Here is a 17,112-nt window from a genome sequence, read left to right on the forward strand (position 1 = left end):
CTAAAATCACTGCCAGCACTTAGTTAGTTAAAGCCCAGGAACCACTTGTGTTACACCGGTGAAGCAGAAGCTCCGAAAGCTGTCCGAGGAGCCAGCCATAGGTGGGTTCTTTACTGGCCATAGGTAGGTCCCTTACTGCTGGATCCTCTAAGCAGGGAAAGATCGTAGCTAGTATGAATTGGAAGAACGATCATACCGAACCCAGGATCCTGCAACTATTCTTCCTTCGTTCAAGACTCGCTTTTCTCGCGGGTTGAATGAGTGAGCCTTGGCCATACATACTGAGATTCAACAGTCAACTTTGGAGTCCGTCCTAAAGCCCCACCAATCTACATAGGTGATACCAGGGTAGGTACTTGAAAGACGAGAATAGAACCCATGCTGATGTACCTTAGCTTTTCCGCTCTTCCAATCCTAAACAAGATCATAAATAAGAGTCCCAGGCCGCTTAACGCCCTCTTAGCACATATGATAGGAGCTGGCATACAGAATTACAAGAAGTTGGTACTTTTTCCAATCCTTTCTGCTTTCTCACCAGCAAAATAGGATCGATCGCGAAATCAAAGAAATCTTTCACCTCACTTCTAAGATGAGCTAGCGCTCGCATCACCTTTCGATATCCTATATTTTTGATATTCAACAAGTAGCATTTCCACGGCATTCTTTAGATGGATTTCACTGCCCCTCATCTACTCCTCAGCTGGGTATCTATTTCTCAATACGGTGCTTTAGTGACGGATTCTGGCATCGCATGGATCTCTTAATCAAATAGGGTCTCCCGGATAGGTCAAAATGAATGTGACACCCGTGATAGGACCACTACTGATTAAACTAAGCCCTTTAAGGAAGGCGTACGGCAAACACTTGGACTGAAGCATGAGCTGGTTCAAACCACTATACCTGATATATCACGAAATCTATACTGGATTTTCAGCGCTGCGCTCAAGGTCAGGAAGAAGAAGAAGTGTGTGAGATTGTAATAAGTGTGATTGGAGAAGCTTTTAAAGAAGTGGAGGAAGTAGAATGGATAAATTCTATCAATTTCTAGCTCTCATAGCTGAATGAAGAAATAGATAATGGGATGCATTAATAGTTTCATCCAATTCCTAGCAAGTCAAGTACATAATAGTCTAATTGAGTATTTAGAAAAGCCTGTCTAAGACGAGTCGGTGTTGTATGCTGAGTGTGGTTTCTTCCTGTTTCCGGAGTAGCCTCTATATATTGAGTTTATAGGATGGAGTCCATATCCCTCCTTTTTACTTCATGGATCTTGTCAGCATACAGGATACTATACTGTCGTAAAGAAAGCGGGTATCTGAGAATATGGATCAGCAGCGGATACCAGATTGGTAAAAACCTGCTCAAAAAGCTAGAGTTGATGGTTTCGGGAAAGCTAAGCTAAAGCAAGCAGTAAACTAGTGGGTGCAAGCACGTTAATGAAAAAAAACGTGATAGAAAATCCTACCGTTAGCAGCGACTGCGACACTTCGTAACAGCTCCTTAGAGATCAATGTCTTATTGGTATTTGCTCGATTGCAGGCAATAACGTTAGTAAATTAGGTGAATGTACGTAAATCGAGGTACACGAGTCTAGCCAGGTATAGGTAGAAAAGGGGTATAGTAGGTCTCATGGAAAGGGAGATAGTGGGACGAATAGTTCATCGTGCAAGTGTTACGAATAGATAGGAGTCTCGACTCCGTCCTTCGAAAAGAAGATGGTTCGCGCTAAGGGTGACTAAAGGCAGAGAATTCTGTACGCCAAGAAGAAAAGAAAGTTTGTAGGGGTGAGAATGAACTTTCAAACCCTTTTCTTGCCCCTATCCTTTTTGCGTTCGATAACTTCTATCGCTTCCTAATCATATGAGTCTCGTGCAACATACTGCTACTAATATGGAGTCATATTCTTCTTAAGCCTCCGTTCCCAGATCCAAGTTCTGAATCCCAGGGAGAGATCAAGACAATGCAGCAGGGTTGGCAAGCATACCTGTATCACTGAGCAAATCCAAAGCATACTTTCCCTCTAAAGAGTGAAGAAAAAGACTTGGTACAGCTAGAATACTGAGTGGATGTGGAATCCTACTTGAATTCAAGTCAGAAAAGGAAACTCGAATCCGGAACTTGCTTACTTCGGCTTGATCAGATACTGGAATCCAATCGGGGAACTTGGTTATTGACCCACTAATCTTTCCCTCTTTCGAGTCCAAGTCTCAAGAGGGCGCTTAGGCCGGGCCCTTCTCCAGAGTTCCAATATCGATATCACTATTTCAATTAGTTCATTGATTTCCCTTAGAATTTCATTCCTCCTCAAGTCCCAGTTTCGGTCAAGTAGTGGCAAGTATCATCTGTATCTGGCAGATAAGCTTTCACATGCATGAATTGAACTACCGAGATCTTTTCTTACTTGGCAACTAGAGCCTCCCCTTCGGGATTCGAGATTGAAGAAGAGGAAAACTGCTTCTAAAGGGAGATGATCCGAAGCAACAAGTCCTAGACCTAGAATACATGTACCCTAGTCTTGAAATATGCCATGAAGAATGAAATCTCTTGTTTTCATTCATATCATCAAAACAGTGATTCTTTCACGGCCACCCCTCTATTCAGGAATTCCGATTGGATCAACAAGAATCCAATCTGTATGCCAAGAAGAAAAGAAAGGGATTTCATCAAGTGCAGACAAGAAAGATACCGAAATCAGGAACCATGGAAAGCAGATACCTGATTCTATATATATATATATATATATATATATATATATATATAAGGGATATAAGTGTTGGATCTGAACTATTTCAATTAGTGAATTGGCGGAAAAGAAGGAATGAAGGTTGGGACAGAAAGGGGAGAGGAGAGCCCGGACGAGGAAAACAAGCACCCCTTTTAGGATTCTAGGAAACAAGCAATACTTTCCCATCTTGAACTGAACTGAACAGAGCACAGAGACTAGAATCAGAACTGGAATTTCCTTCTCTGAATTCAAAAGCCCACCCGGACTTGAGAAGTAGCTTGTTCAATTTGTCCTCAGCAGAAGCGAAACCTTTTGCCAAGAGATTGAAATTCCAATCAGAAAATAAGTACTTTGAATCAAGAAATGGCATTGCGTAGAAGTGAAGTGAACTAGAGAATTCCAGTCAGAAAAGCAATCGGATACTGAAATCTCTTCTCTGAAAGCTAAAGCTTTACAGATTATAGGAAAGCAAGCACCACGAAGGGCAGTACCCAAACTATAGGTTATCTTGTGTCTGGGCAAGCAAGGTCAAGTAGTGGCATCCTATACCCTAGATGGAAAGCAAAGTAGGTTATTCAGCCATCCCTCGCGAACAATCAGAAGTCCCAGTTTCCTTAACTAATCTCGCCAATTTATCACTTGACCGACCCAGAGACTAATCTATCGTTGGCCCAGGCAAAGAGTGAGAAAAAGCAGCAAAAGGAGTAGCTTGCAGTGAGGAATGAAAGCTGGTGTTTTACCACCATTCAGCAAGAGAAACCCACTGGAACCTTTTCATAGGACCATAGAAAACATGCTGCTTCCTGTATAGAGATGACCGCTTCTTTAATGAAGTTGATCGTCTATCTCAAGTGGTGGTGATCGACTCCACGAATAGCCTGAACCTGAGAAATATATATCTGCAAACAGGAACTTCCTGTTGTCTCGAATCAGGTCTGCTATTTCTATTCATAACTCTCTAGCTGGAATCGACCAAAATAGCCCTTGACGGCAATAAGAGGATCCTAACCACTACACGGTTCGAAATCTCAATCGAATGATACCTCAATTGAACCTTCTGAGTCAGTTATTGGAAAGATATCACTATCAGCCTCACATCAATCTTTAGGAAAATGCAGACACAATAGTTTTTTCGAAACTTGTTCAGACACCGCAAGCAACTACCAGTATCAATCTTCTAAAGAAATGACCTTCGTTGCTGAAGTGATAGACAAACAATGCTATAGCGGACTTGGACTAGCGACACATTTCTCCATATATGAAATTCAATTCACCCGACATCAAAGAGAAGCTCAAGCTCGGGATCAAAGATCAGCTACAGATCGGGCTGGCATTCATCATAGTCGGCAGCTTACTTTTGACTGAAACATTTACTTTGCACTACATCCGTAAGAATCTGATGGAAAATGAATACAACGCAATCAATTTATCCCTTCCTCGTGCGCGCATATCGTATATAGTTCAATGAGAAACAATGCTTTCTGATATTCACGAATTGGATTCGAACCAATGTCCCCCGACTCCTCTACCGAATAAGGATCGTGATTCACATTTCCTCGTTCTCCTTCTAGCTGCCCATATGGGTGGCTGCTATCATCCCCTTTTGATAGCTTCTTATCCGCATCCGCGAGCATAAGCGGAATAGCTTGAACACTCATAGCAATTACCTCAACCCTTGTCTTTCCTTTGGCTCCGCTCGGTGGGGGGAACCCAATGTACCAATTCTTTCACTCGTCCCAGATCTTCTTCTTTCTCATTTGCCTCTTTCCCTCTCTCCTGCTCCCCCCCGACTGTCACTCTATGGCAAAGCTAAAGCTTTCCTGGCGCTTGGTGAATAATCTTTCTATAGGGACAAATAAAAGCCCAGTTTTGACCTTGCTGCATATAACATCTAGCATTTCATGTGTCTGAATGTAACATCCAATAATCTGGTTTGCAAACCTATCTTTTCCCTCCTCGACTGCGGGAGCCCTCCATCGTTGTAGTACAATAGACGTTAATTTCAAGCATAGCTTACTGGACATACGGTCAAGAACTTCTTGCAGCCTTCGAAAGAAGACTTTAGACATGACGCCAACACCTACGATAGGAATGTCGAATAGTATATCGTCTGCATAGCGAGCGAAATAGACGTACTTGGTAGAATCCCCATTCTCCTCTTGGGCCATAGCATCGAATTGCAAGTCGAGTTGATGCAGGAATGATTGAATCAAAACAGGCGAGATCGGTGATCCTTGTGGAAGGCCGACTTCACTGTTTGAGTAGTCATTCCCTTTCTTAGAAAGTCTCGGTGTCTTGAGAAAGCAATTGATGAGGTCAATGAGAGGAGCGTTATCTGTACCTAAGAGCTTAGACAAATTTTCAAGTAGTAACTGATGGTCTTTTCTATCGAAACACTTGACCACGTCCACCTGAACCATAGAATCCATAGACGGCCATTGAGTTAATGTACGGAAGAAGGGCCGAGAACCTTGCGAAAGCCCTGCGCAGATGGGGAAATTCGTGGATCTAATGAGTCATTGAGTAGCTCTACCAACGCGGTTAGTATAAGTCGATCGGCTGCCGCCGGTTGAGTGATAGGCCTACCTAAATGCTCCCGGCCTTTTCTTTGGTCTAAAGGACCTAAACTACTCACTTGCCAAACTGCCTATTCATATGCCCTTTCCTAAACCACTTTGCTAGTTCTATACACCTGCCAGGATGCTTCTATTGCTTGTTACGTATTTGATACTGCTCACTATAATGGAATAGCTTTGTACTCAGTACATGATTGCTTTATAGCACCTGTAGCTTATGCAAACAAATTCCCTCAGAGTGGCAGCTTTTCAATGTCTAGCTAATCCACTGCATCTTATAAATTGTATAGTTATTCAGAACCTCTTCCTTCGAGCTCCTATGGAAGACCTTGGCCGCACGCGCCTTAGGCGATTTCTATTTTCTTTAGTTTAGAATTAGTCTTTAATTTAGGCCGCAGGTTTCTACAAATTAGGTTAGGCCAAGATATTTGAAATTGTGCAAACCAACCAGTTCTCCCATTTTTTCCCTGTGGATCGACACCCGAAGTACTACACGATAGGTCATGCTTTGCCTTTTGCAGATGCTAGTACAGTCCTATTTCAATCAAAAAGTAGAGTCCTATTTTCAAGTACAGACCACCGCTTTCTTTTTCTTTGGACTGAAGACCCGCCTGAGTTGATAGTGCTTACTTCCCACCCGAGACTGACTTGCTTACCTCTGCACCAACAGCTTAAATAGTAGAATTTATAACACTCCATTCTTCTATAGATAGCCTAGAATCGGAACTAGAATATGTGCCCGACTTACCTATTTCCAAGACAGTTACTCAACTTCCATCACCGCTTGACACTCTCGTAGTAGATCATAAGAGAAGTATTCTTTAAAGAATATCATATAGGAAGATTGACTAGCTCGAGACCTTGGCTTCAACCAATCAATTGAATCTTGGACACATTTAATTCTTAGATATTGCTTAAGGGATCACCACATATATTTCTCAGATTATCATGTCTGTCTCGTCTTGCTATTTCCATCGACCAACCATGAGAGTGTTAATCAACTCCACCTGGAGGAAGTGTCAAAGCCGTCTGCCCATCTGATGAACGAGAAGACCGTGTGAGGCAGCCCGTGATAGTAGTACTTGAATGGTGGTAAATCTAGCCATAGGTGAGTAAGTATCAAAGAAATGCCTACTTTTGCTGCTATGCAGATGGAGGACTTTTGGGCCTGGCATTACGAGAAATCGGGACAGTTCTCTGTCCGTTCTGCTTACCGGATGTTGATAAAAACGAAGCAGCGACGGGGTACCTGTGGATCCACTATGCAATAGACCACTCGGGTAGTGTTGCCATAGGCGACACGCAGTGCCCGCACTGTCAGATGGGAGAGCGCCAACGGCCTTTGGACGATGTCAGGAACGGGGGACCTTTGAATGACAGCTTCAACTAGGCTCCACCTTAGAGAGGGTTTTCGGTTTGAATCAATATAGGGTCAGGGGCGCGTCAGAACGGTAGCTGCTTAGTCTCATCCGAGAGTCCAATCTCTTTTGTGCTTGCTTTTGTGTCTTTGAATAAAAAAGAAAGAAGGAGGTCGATTTAGGCTCCTTCCCTTCCACTGCATAGCTGCACTATCAGGTACTATGAGCTCTGCCCCACGCATCTAACCAGCTCGCGTGGTTCACCGGTTCCACCGAAAACTCTCATTTGTTGAAGCAAAGCATAGTGTGGAGTCGAGCGAGAAAGGTCTCTTTTTTGGTTTATTCACTGATCTGAAATGAAACTTAGCACTTGTTTTTTTATTGATTCCTGGGGCTAGGCGTTCGCAGAATCAGTCTATCCGAACCGCAGACGCACTTTTCAGATCAGTGACGGCCTCTCCAGCAGAGCTGGGTGCCGGGGCCCTGGATGCACTAGCGATCGGCACATTAGGGGAGTACTTGCCCGGGTTTCTCAGCCTGGTATCCTTATCCTCGCGTTCATGATATCTACATTCAACTGTGCCCCGGAGACACGGTCGAAGCACGCCCGCCCCGTGTGCGTCTTTCACGACATGCTCTGGTCCCGGGTTTCTTCCTGTGGTCTTCTAGCGTTAGAAGAAGTCGTGTCCATCCCGGACATCTGCAACGTCCTCTCACACCTTTTTTGGGTGGACAAACAAAGATCAGGAAAAGACGGACCGAACCCATTCGGTGACTTTCGCGGTCGCCCTCACTGAACCGACTTGGATCTGAACTACGATTCAGATCAAGTCTTACCGAAATTGGATTTCCTTTTCGTGTCATATGTCGCTTAGACTTTACTTTTTCCCCTTTCCGCCCTTTCCTCTATTTGTTCGATAGGGTCTTCGTTTTATTCGAATTTTAAACCCATTGTCGTCCACAGTTTCCTTGTCGACGTGAAGGGGCCAGCAGCCTGCAAACCAAAGTCTGAGATCAGAACTCATACCGTGGTTGTGGCTTGAAGGCCGCATGCAAGTTCTGAAATATTTAGAGAGTATGTGTTAGTACGAGATCGCACTATCAACTTATTTCATCTTTCTCGATGATTAGGACAAAATTGTATCCCTTAGGAACCGTACATGCACCTTTGTTTGGATGCCGATCTAATATTGTTACAATACGAAATACTTGAAGGCCACACGCAATTGACTCACCTACATTTTATGCTCCCACCCTTTTGTAGAAAAAGCCTCTGCCTCTGGGAAAGTGCTCACATCAACTCCAATTTGGATGGAGCTTCTCGATGGGTTAGAGCGTTTGCGAACCAAAAAGGGGAAAACCCATCCTCCAAAGTAGTGAAGTGAGCTAGTACAATAAGACAATAGGTCTCATGGGCCAAGCCTGCTATCAGGCAGTGAGTGGGAATCAATCCTGAAAGAGAGAAGGTCTAGTGCTCTCAGAAAATATTTGATTCACCGAAAAATTGGCTTTATCAGACCAATCCATGTTCAAAAGCCTTCCATCAAAAGTCAGTGGTCTAGGCCGCTTTCCTTGACTTTGAGTTGGATCTCATTCTTCTTCCCGGCACAAAAAGAGGGTAGACTTCATCCGAGACACATGGGTTCTTTTTCTTCCTTCAAAGAACTCGTCTTTGAGCCTCTAAAAAGAAGGGCATAGTATCCCAGCCACCTAGACCACCTAAAAGGAAGGAATTGGTCTTTAGCTTTGAGTGATCCAATCATTGGTGAATGGGTTCAGTAAGGTAGAAGGAAAGGGCCCCTCCCGACCTAGGAAATTCACAGCAGGAAAGACTGGCGCCGATCAGCGAAAGCGAACCCTTCAGTACATCGTGTTCAGCCCTCCCTCAAAATCCCATTTGTTTTATTGAGGAATCACTCTTGATCCTCTAAAGGCTCTTCTCCGTGTATAACTCAAAGTCCATCTGTCTCTCGTGGAAGCGCTTTAGAGTGCCTAGAAGATCCAGCAAACGGGGGTGCCAATGCTGTCCCAAGACCAGATCACGGTAGGTAGCTGCTTTAAATAGGTTGGAAGACAGACTGGTGAACAATCTTCTTCTTGTTTTCTCTGACCTAGAGCACTATTTTTTTCAATCGTACGAAGAAACTCCGTGAAAAACCCAGATATCACTCCTATGAGATGGCTAACTCCCAACTCCCGATACATTCTTTAGAGTCAACCAAAGGACTCGTTGGTTTGGACATAGTTTCTTTGTTCCTGTGTTTCTGTTTTACTCTCCCCCTTTTTTCACTTAGTTTAGTTGGAATGGAAAGAGAACTTCCTTTAGTTTTTCTTTTTTTTGTTGCCTGGTTCGGTCTCTCCGAGTGGAATATGTGGGTCCTTCTTCTTTTTCCTGACTGATGAAGGTCGAAACTGAAGATCGAATCAAGCGGAGTCTGGATTCCTATGTTCGTACCAACTCAAATAATTGATGAATTGGATCTTGAGTATGCTCACTTTGCTACTCAGCAAGGGTGAAAGAATGAAAAAGAGACTGACATCACAGAGGATGGGAAGGACCCAATCACCTGCCTCTTTCTTGGTCCACCCCCCTGGTGGGTACTTTATAGCTCACAACACGAGATAGGCAGATATGTGACATAGAAAAATTGCTTTCATTGACAACAAGACTCTCTTCCTGATTGGGATTGGTCTGTGCAGGATCTCCTTCCCTATGAGACTCTTGCTTCCCTTTGAAAGAGGCAGACCCCTACTTCAATTGTCATCTGACGCCTCTACCCGCCCTTGGTGTTCGTAGATCAGTTTTGCCAGTTAGGGTTTGTGTGGTGGGTTTCGATGATCTCGGGTAGCTCCTCACTTGGATGAGGAGTGGGGAAAGAAGATTGTGGGAGAGATTGGTGAAGAAGTGGAACTAAAGGATACTATAACCAAAGCTTAAAATGGGGGGGATGAGGCTGATGTTGAGCCGGGTGATGAAGCAACTTCACCGCAGCAAGAAGCCTAGTGAGCGGTTGACATGGCGGAAGGTCGTTCTACCTTTCCCTGTGCCAACAAAGCAGGCATACTTGATTGACTATTTGGGGCTCGTGAGGGACATTCATATTACTGCGTTCTGTGATCGTAGATCGTCAGGATTCATCATTGTATATCCGAGATCTGAAAGTGTGGCAAATGGATTGGAAGGCATGGAAAGAGGCCGCCCTTGTGCAAGACTTCTTTATTCTCCCGATTTCCCTCCTCCAGTTGGATTGACACGAAAGTCCAGTGATAATGTTGAAGTACTTTAAAGAGTCCCTTTCAGCCCCCGCTTTATCATAGGAAGAAGAAGAGTAATCTAGTTTAGGGGTAAGTGCCCTTTTGTTGCCAATATCTAGTGTCCTGTTGTGTCGATAGAGCTCGGAAAACTCCTCTTTTAGTGATGGATTCTAGTAGCCCTATGCCTAGATTGCACAAGAACTACTCCACTTCTATATTGGAAAACACTGTGTTTGAGCTTCTGAAAAGAAATGAAGCTGTTACCTGATCCAAGCAGATAAGATGCTCACGGCCTGTCCTGAGCACTACGGAGATATTTCTTGATCCACGTGAGAGTCAGCTCCCTACACCTACACCGGATTATGTCAATGAGAGCTTGCCAATAGAGATACTTCTGACTTAGAGGTTGGCCAACTCAAATTGCATTGACAGCGAACCCTTGGTAGATGATTCAGAGCAAGATCAGATTCTTGATGATTTTTCCTTTTGTTTGATCGAGCGATGCCGAATCTTTATAGCGCATTTCCACCTATCCGTGCTTTACAACTTGTCGCCATGAAGCACATGCCTGCGAAACCTTCTTATTCTAAAGAATAAATAATAAAGTACTTAGAATGAATGGACTAAAGATCCACTTTTCAAAAGGGACAGCTCCGCCTACATGTGAAGATCTTTCAAGCGAAAATAATTGGTAGCCATGAGAAATCTCGATCGGCGACTCTGATACCATGATATCATTGGTCGAAGAATTCCTTGCCTCGCGGGACACGTAGAGAGACCTATCCACCACCCTTGTGCGTGTGAACCTAACAAGAGATGCTGATGCCAGCTACACTGCGCTTTCTTTCCGACCGACCTGACGTTCTGAGGAGAAGAAGGAATGGTTGTATGCATGCGCCGGACGCCTATCAAAAAGTAAAAGAAACCATGGATGGGGAGAAAGAAATCCCTACTTACTTGACAGGTTTCTGGGTCTCAGAAACATAGAAAGGATTTCACAAATAGGATAAATGTCCAGTGAGGACATCTCCTTGCTTGCTTTTTCATTGACTGATTCTAGTGGCTGGCCCAGTGAGAGAATTACCAGTGTCTGTCATTAGACTTTATCTTTCCACATTGAACTCCTTTGTTGTTGTAAATCGAGTGGCTCGATTGACCTTTGGGATTGAGTCACTCGTACATTGAATCAGAGGATTTCGTATAACTCTTACTTAACAGACTTAATGGACTGATTGATTGTTTCTTAGGATTTTCTATTCCTCCTAGCTTGCGAAATTCCCCTCTGCACTTGCAGCTTTAATAAGTAGTAGACGGGAGTAAGGGCTCGGCTGGTGAGTAGTAGGAGTAAGGGCCCGGCTAGTGAGAACTAGCTTATACTATCTTTCTGGTGTAAGAGCATCTCGCTTATACTTTCGGAGATCTCTCTCGTAATTCGTAGATCTAAAAGCCTAATCTAGTAAAGGGTTTTTCTCAGAGCCATAAGTCAAAATAATAAGTCCAAATTCCGCAAGAGCTTGACAAACAATCCTTCCTACACAACTCATCGGCGGTGTGACCTGCTTGACTTTTATCTTCGATTCAACCTTGGTATTCTCCTTTCTGAAACTTACTAAGACTATTGAAAGCTTTTTCAATGATTCAAAAAAGTATCCCTAGTATAACAAGTTGTACCTGACCTACTCCTACTATAGTATTAGAAAAAATAAGAAGCTTTCAAAACACCACTACTATATCTAATATGCCCCGCCAGACCAAGAGTGAGGAGCTTGACTGAACCTCTGAGCGAGCTATTAGTACCTTCTTCCTAAAGAGTAGTAGCCTTCATTCATAGCCTGACCAACTCGTTCATACGCTAGTCGGCTATGAATTTCTAGTCAGGCTGCTATTCCCTTCTATTGAAGGCTTTTTACCACTATCATGCATGACTTTTTTTTCGCCCTTCTTTTTAGAACTCATATAATACTGCTGCCCTTTCACTTGCTTCTGCCTTTTCACAAGAATTAAGATAGTGTCCTCCCTGAATTGAGAAAGTAGAGAGAATACCTATGTGCTGCTATGCCTATGGTCCAGAATTGCTATCCGTACGACCTTGGTCTTTGATTGTATAAAAAATACATACTAAGAAAGTAAGCCTGCCTAAAAGCATTTCTTTTTGACACCTCTTCTCTCGATTGAAGAGATTACACATCACTGCGAATGAACTTATTCACTCTTCGAAGCCCCCACCACCTTCTTTCTTTGAGCTGAGCACTTTACTTCGGCTGTGGTCATTGCCTACCGGTAAACTCCCATACTTCCTTCTTTTGTTCGAGGAGGCCATACATCTTCCTTTTTTGGTTGGATCCAGGTCAGAAAGTTATAGGAAGGTTGTGTGCGCAAACAAGTCTGAATTAAGAAGAAGGGGAGTGAGTAGTACACTACCCATTTGGGTATTGGCAAATCACAGTCATACTTCTTAGAGCGGGGTGGAGCACCAGCACCTTAAGATGCACCAGTATCTTAGTAAGATAGACACCGATTAAGAAACCGAGAAGTCTAGATTATGGAGACTCTCTAAGTTTTTCTCTGATTTCCTGTGTCTGTACTACTTCACTTTAGACCCGGCATATTGTATGTATCCTTCGCCCTTATTTTAAGTTCAGAGAATCCGCCTTCACCCTTCGGAGAAAACATGGTGGCCGGAGACAAGGTATGTAGATTGATAGAGTAGCTCTTACTTTTTGAATATATCATTGATCAAAACTTGGTTCTCATGGATGAAGTGTTTGAGTAGACAAAAGAAGAAAAAGCTGCTACACGAAGTGAAAACCGGTGCTAAGAGCAGGATATTCTTATCTATGAGAGAGAACTGGTAGAGAAGTGCTAAAAGTAAGTGTAAGTTAACGAGCATGAACCTCCTCGTTGAGCAGCCGCCTGAGCTTTCTCTTTGTTTAGAATTGAAAGAGAAGTTTTTGGTAGTGGGGTGCGTGGTGTATTAAAAGTGGATATAGACCCCGGACAAGAAAGCCTTTTCTTAAGCACAAATGCGGTACTATTTTTAGCAAGCAATCTCTTCTACAATAGGCAGTCTGATCAATCCAAAATATTGAGGCTGGATTGAGATTTCTCTCTAAATCAAACCGGATTGGAATGCAGGTATAAACCAGCAGCAACCAATAGAGGAGTCAGCCGGTTATGATGCAGCAACAGGTAGACCACTCAGAGACTGAATACAGCTAACATTAGCTGCAAGTGCACCATCACTAACAGGAATCGTAATGGTCTCAAGCATGTGCTTCCTTTCTTCTTGAAGGACCTTGAAGTACTGTGAAATAGATCGAGTATCAAGTATATTAGTGTGTAAGGGTTTCAATGCAGACTTTGATGGGGATCAAATGGCTCTTTCTGGAATTGACTTTTAAAAGCCATCAACCAGAGAACGAAGAATCACTATGTCCGCCGCAAGAGCAAGAGAAGAGAAAGGACACGACCTCTAAGCGAGTGCGACGCGAGATCTGTGAAACCAATTTGATGCATCCAACGGGCAGCAGTATTGAGGCGACGTGGCCTACCTGAGTGTAGACACCACAATTTGAGAGTCCATCATAATTTTTTCCCTCACCTTATTCTACTGAGCTCTATTCTCCTCCGCAATTCTCTTCTCGTTCGCATGAGAAAAATTCAGAGAACTAGTTATTTTCCTCTTGTGCCCATACAATTGGTTCCGCTTTGCTCCGCATCATCTGGAATCTCGCGCGATTCGTCTCGAGATAAAGATACCTTACCATTAAAATCATCTTCTTCCCGTTGCTATTTCTTTTCGCACGCCTCGCTTCATACGGAGTACCTGATATCATCTACCACTCTTTCCAATCTTGCCCTCAGCGAACTGGTCGACTCAAAATCCGCCCCAGCTTTACCATCGGCCTTCGATTTCATTTCTTTGCTTTTATAGAGATTTTCCTTTTACCTGATGCCGGCTACCGACAACTCTTGCTATCCAATCCTGACCCAATGTACTCCATACTAAGGGGTATGGCTCATACCCATACCCATGACCAACCTGTAAGGTGTTCCCTAGTGAACTGAATTTCTGGGAACATCAATAGAAAAATGACTGTGCACTCTAATTTGGTAGATAAATATATTACAACATTGTTTAGCTGTCTATACTCTGACTCTGCATTCAAATAGGGGTCAAAATGCTTGTTGTCCAACCAGATATCCACAGAGAATAGTTAGTATTAGTTTACCATTTTCTAGTACATATTTCTAAACCAATTGCATTTCTGGTAACTCTGAAATTACTTGAATCAGTATTGCTATGAGATCCCCTCTCCAGTACTGCATGTTCCCTTGCCGCTCCAGTTGGTTTACTCCCAGAGACATGATTAGTACCACCAGAGCTTGAATCAATCATTCCATCCCCAACTCCTACATCAGAAATAACAGTGAGAAAAAACTCTTCCATTCTATCTATGGTAGATAAAGGAGCTTCAAAGCCGTAGCCATCCTCATGGCCTTTTCACCCTACAGCCATTGCACTTTTTTTATTAAATGAAATAGTTTGTTTTCTCTCTCTAAACTCGAAAGTACTAACTAAATAGGGGCACGGAGAAATAAAGAAGTGTGGGGGAGAAGCAGCCGAGCTCATTCCCTTCCATTCCTGCTTTATAGTAGGGGTTATGTCCCCCTTTCCTAGTGAGAGCAATACGCAATGCTGCGACGAATAGAGATAGTGCCCTATCCACTGCAAAATAGTACTCTGCTTCAACCACGCGGTATGGCTCCCTCATTTCAAACCAAGATGTAGACCGAGTAGGAAACAACTAAAGGTTCCGGTCCAAAGGTAAGAAGATCCGTTGGTTGGAAATCCGTATCAATTGTTATTGGTTCTCCCATTCTTGGTACTGTGTCATGTGACTCTAAAGCCCCAACTAGGCTAGATCGAGATCTGGTCCTTGCTAGGCTTACTCGTGTAAATAACCCCCATTCTTAGGTGTTCTCGGGGGTAAGCGAGTCAGTACAATCGGTTGCACAACCATCCAGTCCATATCATAATTGTCATAATCAATCATATCAGTAGGTGGCATACTTGCCTGCTCAAGTCCATCTACTATGGATGTGGGCTTGGACCAAGCCATCCCCAAACACTGAACCGGATCTTGAAAACGGGACTAAACCGAATCCGACTTCTTGGTAGCCCAGTGGCTTTTGGTCCCCATCGGAAAGTGCTGAATGGATTGCTCCTTGCCCAACGACAAAAAGAAAGAAATTTAGGAGAGGATTGATAGGTTTAAGCATTCAGGGCTGGTCGCTCTTATGGATACCTGTGAGCTAGAGTCGGGAATCGAAAAGGAGACAACAGAAGCCGTACAGATCTAGTTGGGAATGTTGTTCATGCAGTGGAGAGCGTAAATGACCGGCCCTTGAGGCGCGAGTAGACTTATCATATACAAAAGGAAAGAGATAAGCGGAGGGAGGATGGTTTGATGATAACCAAGATCTCCATCTCATTTGTCACTCTCGTATTCTTAATAGGAATCGGCAAGCAGATACAACCACTAGGCCATTGCCATTCGACTAGTCTATCAGAGTATCCTACGAAGTCAGGTCCAGTAGGCGCAGGATGCGCTAAGCCATTCGATCTTCCTACTGGCGGTCCACCATAGAGCTCCTATGTAGCCGTTTGTTTTCTCACTTAACTAATTTGTATGAGGCGATACAGCTGAGATCAGCCAACGGTTCGAGCACTTAGCACAATGTGCCACTTAACTGGATGAGCGCAAGACCAGGTCTACCTACCTTATGCCATTTATGAAAAATGAACGTTGTATTAAGGGGTTTCTATCAGTTAGTAACAAAGCCGGCAGTATCCTTGAATTCAGGGGTCAGCTACGGGAGGTATGTCTCCATGTGTGCCGAAGAAGCGTCTATCATTATACGCTGTTTATCCAATCAAAAACTTCTTCGTTTAGTTGGTAGAACCCACGCCAATATCATATTGACTCTCTCTCGTCCAATAAGAGTTTCCGAGAGTTACTTTATTCAAATTCTGTCCTTTCCAAAGCTCCACTAGGAAAAAAGAGTAATAGGACAACAATATTGCTTTCATTTATTTTGAGTTCTTTTTTTGTTGAGATGGAAATCGACGTTCTTTTGAAAAGGGCTAGGTAGTTTGGGCAGGCAAAACTTCTTCATGAAAGGTCAAAAATAGACTTGGATTTCATGGTTTCTTAATGACTAGTCATTCGTTTGAAGCCTTAAGAAACCGGTAGAGAAAGCGATAGTTTTTTTCCGAATGACCTTATTTCGAGAATCAACTAACCGACAAATCCGTAACCCAGGTGATTCGTTGCCTCCCTCTCGCCAAAATGGGATGAATCTTCTCATGCAGCTTTTTGATTATTCAGGGCGCAGCGAAGCCAAATTCCATCAAGGCAAGGGGTAAATAAGGGGGAAGAGGAGTTGTAACGATAGAAAAGAGAAATGACTATAAGGAACCAACGATTCTCTCTTCTTAAACAACCTATATACTCCACACTTAACCAACATTTGATAGATTATCCAACCCCGAGCAATCTTAGTTATTGGTGGGGGTTCGGTTCGTTAGCAGGTATTTGTTTAGTCATTCAGATAGTGACTGGCGTTTTTTAGCTATGCATCACACACCTCATGTGGATCTAGCTTTCAACAGCGTAGAACACATTATGAGAGATGTTGAAGGGGGCTGGTTGCTCCGTTATACGCATGCTAATGGGGCAAGTATGTTTCTCATTGTGGTTCACCTTCATATTTTTCGTGGTCTATATCATGCGAGTTATAGCAGTCCTAGGGAATTTGTTCGGTGTCTCGGAGTTGTCATATTCCTACTAATGATTGTGACAGCTTTTATAGGATATGTACCACCTTGGGGTCAGATGAGCTTTTGGGGAGCAACAGTAATTACAAGCTTAGCTAGCGCCATACCAGTAGTAGGAGATGCCATAGTGACTTGGCTTTGGGGTGGTTTCTCCATGGATAATGCCACCTTAAATCATTTTTTTAGTCTCCATCATTTACTCCCCCTTATTTTAGTAGGCGCCAATCTTCTTCATCTGGCCGCACTGCATCAATATGGATCAAATAATCCATCGGGTGTACATTCTGAGATGGATAAAATTTCTTCTTACCCTTATTTTTATGTAAAGGATCTTGTAGGTCGGGTAGCTTCTGCTAT

General features: G+C 43.3%; 1 long non-coding RNA gene across 2 annotated transcripts; it reads right to left on the bottom strand.

Annotated features, from left to right (window-relative positions):
* Positions 1 to 402: 402 nt before the first annotated feature.
* On the bottom strand, positions 403 to 16,565 carry LOC123136151 (uncharacterized). Of its 2 annotated transcripts, none has more exons than XR_006466583.1 (3): positions 16,431 to 16,565; positions 14,326 to 14,327; positions 403 to 414 (listed from the first exon to the last, which is right to left on the bottom strand). It is a non-coding gene; the product is annotated as an uncharacterized lncRNA (long non-coding RNA). The 2 variants fall into 2 exon arrangements; XR_006466582.1 differs by having other exon boundaries at positions 16,388 to 16,523.
* Positions 16,566 to 17,112: the final 547 nt, after the last annotated feature.

The sequence above is a fragment of the Triticum aestivum genome, chromosome 6B (genome assembly GCF_018294505.1).
Source record: "Triticum aestivum cultivar Chinese Spring chromosome 6B, IWGSC CS RefSeq v2.1, whole genome shotgun sequence".
NCBI classification, from domain to species: Eukaryota; Viridiplantae; Streptophyta; class Magnoliopsida; order Poales; family Poaceae; genus Triticum; species Triticum aestivum.